The following is a 6,000-nucleotide window of genomic DNA, read 5'->3' as shown; positions in this document are numbered from 1 at the left end:
TGTATGTGTCCTCCTTCTCATCGTACAGCAATGCCACTGCGAAGACAACAGTTCTGAAGTGGTGATTCACGCCGACAAAAAGAAGAAGGGGTTTGTTGTAAGCATTCTTCTTGTACGTTGTGTCAAATGCGATGATCTCCCCAAAACGTCCATAGTCATCTCTCGAAATTCCATCGGCCCAGAACAAGTCAGCGAGCCTATACTCCCCGTCTATCGTGTGTGTTTCAAAAAAATTGGGGTCACGTAACCCAAGACATTCCAAGTATCCTAGGGCACCCTCAGCATCTGTTTCCTCCTCCTCTTCTAACTCTCTTTGTCATCCAATCCAATTGTATAAGTCCTTTTTCAAGAACGGAACATACTCATGTCCTCCTCTTTCTGCAGCAAGGTGATTCAATACGTGGCAAGTTCGTATGCCCGACCGTCTCATTGACATTACTTGGGCACCCATACAATCTGGGACAGCACGGTTAGATCTCAAGAACTGCATATCTGTTTTCAAAGCAAGGTCATGATTATGTGTTGGGTTAAAGTCTTTCACTACCCAACTGTTTTCGGACTTGTCAAAATTCACGCGCAATAGTGCTAGGCACCCTGTGCGAGTAACAGCTCAAGGTTTTTTCTTACAGTTCTTTAGGTTTGTCCACTTTTCTCACCTAAACCCTTGATTAGAGCAAACCCATTTTCTTTGCCACTCTTTATTTTCATTGTCCCGACGGACATCTTCTTTTCTAACACTAAACCCCATCCACTGAGAGTATTTGTAGTAAAAATCTTCCCAGTGGCCAACCGTGGGTAGGTGTTTGTTTATAATGTCTTCCTTTTTTAATTGTTGTGGAAGCTTGTTCGTAATATTTAGGTCTGCGAGTGCTTCCGACATGTCGTTCGCCATGTTGTTTGAGTACTTATTTTTTTGTTTCCTGAACACGAAAGAAACAGTTGTTAGAGATGAAAAGAAAAATCAAATAAAAAATAAGGCTTGATGGAAAAAACCTAACTCAATCTTATATTCATTGGAAATGCAATTGAATGTCTATGTTTATCACCCTTGACACTTCAGTTTCTTTAGTAAACGTACCCATGTAATTAAAAGTAGACACATATTTGATTTGGCAAGCATCTCAGTCATAAACCTTTTATCAATATATATACATCTTCTATCGAAGCCAGTTGTAATGGGTTTATCATGTTTTTCTAGGCATCCAATATAAAATACAAATTCACTGTAGGGACGCAAACAACCAAAATCAACATAAACATGATTAATAAAGGATAAACATCACATCATTACATAATGTCTAGCTACACGATAGATGGTTGAGGGAGATATATCTCCTGCTACACACTATGATGACTTCGAAAATATCAATAGTAGGTACATCCATTACCCTTAACTTATAGTTTAAGGTAACTTTAGTACCTACTGGTTCTTAATTTTTAAGTAATCAACAGTACCACTAATTGTCTCTTATACACATGGGATCATCTAGTTTATACAAGAACTGAAATGAAGACCCATGTGACGAGAATGTTAAAGTTAAATCTGTCAAGAAATATGATCTCCTTGGTAGGTCCTGCCTCCGTAGCTTCAACACACAACTCACCACTAATTGTCTCTTGTCGTTTCACCATAGTCCCTACATGATCCATAATCTGGCGCTGGTCAAAAAGAAAAGACTTAATATCCATTGAATTCATCCTTAAAGTCGTCGCTTTCTTACCAACAAGTTCCTTGAAAGCCATAAGCTTCTGAATCTGCACATCTTTCTTCATACAATTTTTGCACTTGCCGCGAAACCCAGGCTTAGTTGTTCGAAATTTTTTTCCATTATCACTACAGGAGGCTGTTGCGAAACTAGTTACTGACGAAGGAGTGGGGATGGTCGTCTTCTCCTTGTTGTTAGTTGGTGGTGATGGAGTTAGGGGAAAGTCCGCCGGGAATGGTATAGGAAATTGTTTTGTTGGAGATTCCAACTCTTTTTTCACTTCATATTCTTTAGGAAAAAGATTGACGCATAACTTGGATGATTCCATGGTAAGAGTAAAAGTTTTTTTGAAAAGGTGAAGCTTTCTTGAAGGGGTTTAGAGAGTCGGGAACCAATGACGGAGCTTCACATACATATCTATACTTATATATGTGTAGAAAGAGAAAGACAAGTAGGAAGATAAATTTCCCGCCAAAATAAAAGATGGAATCACAGAATATAATGTCAATTATTGTGAAATAAATGAACGAATAAGCATATCAATGAAACAAAAATCTCATTATCACAATCTCTCCCAACAAACTAAGATCGGTTTACTTAAGTTAACAATGCCTGCCCAACTTAATCAATTTTGGATATGTGCAGCTCTAGTACGTGGTAGAACCCTAGTAGTGTACACTTGGGTTTGTCTCACCTGTAGATGAAGCATATGCTCGTAGACACATAGGATCTATGAAACTTTCTCACCAACTCCAAACTTTCTCACCAATACCACACAAACTCCAAGTCAAAAAGCATATTCAAAGGGGATATGATAGAATAAGGTACCAAAAGCTTTGTGTTTCAAGTTAAATTGTAAAAAAATTACATGACTACTGATAAACAATTGGTACGAATAATATGTACTAGTTTTCCAGATTTTCATGAAATGGATTTCATTACCTTGTTCCGTAACTTGTGAAACTATTATTGTGGAATGAACCTTGATTAAATTACAAGCCCTTCCTCGTAACTTATAATTGAAGCCTGGGGAGTGAAGCTCCTTCTGCTGATTTCCCCGTTGGTTACGACGAAACCACGTTTCAGTAAGACTCATCATCTATATGTATATATATATATGTATGTATGTATACACAGAGAATGTGGCTTTTGCCTCATTTATTGTTAGGAGAAGGGGTTTGTTGTGGGAAGATTTGATAACATTAATTATGCTATTTTTTGTGTCCAACACGTCCTTCTTTAATGAGGATTCTCCATTTATAACATTACATAGTTTTACACTGTTTAATTTGCAGAAGGTTCGTTTCATCAATTGAGTCAATAGTATTACTGTTTCCTATGGAGGAACGCCCATTTTATGTAACTCAAACTAGTGTGCGTATTATATTCGTCTTTCTACCATTACGAAGTTATTTAGGTGTATTATATGCATGGTTGATTTTGGATTTAATTTTCCATATATTTTCAACAAGCCAATGAAGAATAAGGGACATAGCAACCATAATCTGTAGGATAATATAAACTCATACGATGAAAAATGTCATATAATAAAACATACACGTCCATGGCACACGATACATAGTCATACACATATATATATACATATGTATACGTACAGAAAGAGAGAGAGAGAGACGATACATATAATATAACACAACAAAAGTGTCATGTACTCTCTAAAGAAGATATTAAACAGATGTAGTGGCCACCCACAAAAGAACATAGCCATGATCCATGTTTGGTTGTAAGCACACAACCTCTGAGTCATTACACGCTAACTGATATTCATAAGTTATTAGAAACACTTATTCTACAAGTAGACAGCGTACTACTGAGTTGGTGGCTTTGGACCTTGAGCAAACAAGGTGTACATGGTGATATAGCCGTTGCGGAGTTCCTCGACGGCACATGCCACAGCTTCAAGGTCCCTCCTAACTGATGATTCCAACGCCAAGAACTTGGCCTTCATATCTTCCAACGTCCCCTTCATGGACTGCACGTCGGAGTTGAGTGTGGTGTTACGAAGGAGCGCGACACATAACTGGTTCTGTGTATCACTCCGGTCAGTTGCAATCCTAAGGTTTTCTTGTGCAATGTGGTTCACGTACTGCATTTGCTCTACGTTTAGCTCGTCAAAGTTTGGACAAGGAAAAACTACAGGATTTTTGGAACTTGTAGGCTTCATTGTAGCTCCTACATATGTTGACTTTCAGTTTGTTTTGTGATGAAATCCAAAACATGAATATAGGTATTTATATAAGACAAGTAGGAGGAGATGATGGGGTAGGTCGATGGGGTTACTTCTGGAGTATCTAAATTTGTTAATCCAAGGTCATTTCCAAATAAGGACAATTATACATGATTTAATTATTTTATTCAATTAGAAAGGCATGCATAAGTGTAATATCACCAAATAAGTAGTAATGTGGTGCAAGTCAGAAGTTACTTTTGGACACGTAATTGGAACGTGGTTAGGCCGAACTTATTACGTCTACACTATTTCAGGAAAAGCATGTTTCGGATAATGCCAAACTCAATGGGGAAACAGTTCACTTTTGACTTTTTGGTGAAAAATAATATATTTTTAGACACTCCCCACACCGCAATAGGTCATAAATTTAAAGTTGGAGTAAGAGACTTTTCACCAAATGATTCCATGAGATGAAGAATGATTGATTAAAAAAAAAAGTGGGACCCGTGATGTATATAAATATTAAACTGGGTTTGATTATTGGAGTATAATTTTTATTCCATTAAACCAACTCTTAACTTTTGGCCTACAACCCTTATATTAGTCAAGTTTGACCTCAATGTTTCGTGTGGCTGAAAGGGACACTGTCTCTCTCATGTCCTTGGTGGGCCCACGTAATATTACTTCTATATTTTAGAACAATATATTTTCGTAGATTGCTTTTAAGTACAGGGGGAGCTTCAATTTACATTACACTGTACCTATATCTGTGGTTATAAGTTTTCCTTTCGTCTTACATACTATTGCTATTTATTTTTTTTCCTTCAGCCAGGGGTATGGATTCTGAATCTTCACTCAATTCATGCAATCTTCAGTTCCTCCACGAACTGCCCAAAACGAAATTAGATGACGTCGACTGGGATGAATTCACTCAGTTTAAAATTACAAGCCTCCCCCCACAACCTATCGACTACATTAACGATCTCAAGAGGAGGTTGGAGGAGAAAGAGTATGACATTTTCTCAGTTAATGTGGACAAGCGTCTTCTGGAGGAAATGAACAAGTCTATGAAGGAGAAGATTGTGCAGTTGGAGGCGGAGGTTGCACAAAAGACAAAGACATTAGAAGGAATGAAAGATGATGCTCGGAACTCATTGGACGAGTCCATGGCGGATTATGAAAGACTTTGGGAAGCAGTCGGACATTTGAAGACGGAGTCCATGAGTAGGTACCAGGATTATCTAGGGGAGAAATTTAATCATATTGTGGGTGATTGCTGCATACCAGGTGGTAGAGGATGAGGGTCCTCCCTGTTACCCTTACTCCAAAAATATTATATTAAATGTTTGATAGATTATTGTTATATTACAGCTATTTTGGAGTGTAAAATTTGTGTTGGACATGTTATTCATGAGGAATACAACTATATTGCTTTTTAATTTATCCTGTTTAAGTTACAACATTGAAATTTATTTTACTTCAAACTTTATTAATTTTGTAAACGTAAAGTTTTTCTCCCTCAGTTTGCTACTGAAGGTAGGCATTAATTATAGTTGTCATGTCCTTCACCAATTTGGGAGGAAATACTAGTACAACTTGAAATGATGGCCTGGAAAAAGGATGGTGACCCCATTCAATTGTCACAGAAAACCGTACCATTGATATCCTCTCTAGGTGAGGGAAAGTGATGGAGTGGGTGGCTGTTACATTATTGAGGATATGGGATTTACTATTTGTCAGAAGATACAAATGACAACCTATCCTACTACCAATGCCAAAATTGGTGTACAAAATATATACTGCCAATGAGTGTTACGTGTATGAGTTAGGGGTTAGGTGGGCAATTGAAAATAATTTGAGTAGGTTATGTGGGATTTAGTTACTGTACCAAAGGTGCTAGAAATATATTTGTCCTATGTGAAGTACAAAAATGTAAGAAAGCATTTCTCTAACTTCACTACTTTTGGATTTACTCTATTTTTTTATGAACTGCATAACATCATCAATTTAAACTAATGACAATTATAAAAGTCATTTTAACGTGGTCAAATATGGGCATTTCGAAATTTGAAAATAGTTTAACATTAATGTCCAGCTACACGT

The sequence above is a fragment of the Humulus lupulus genome, chromosome 8 (assembly GCF_963169125.1).
Source record: "Humulus lupulus chromosome 8, drHumLupu1.1, whole genome shotgun sequence".
NCBI classification, from domain to species: domain Eukaryota; kingdom Viridiplantae; phylum Streptophyta; class Magnoliopsida; order Rosales; family Cannabaceae; genus Humulus; species Humulus lupulus.
This window is presented reverse-complemented; position numbering follows the sequence as displayed.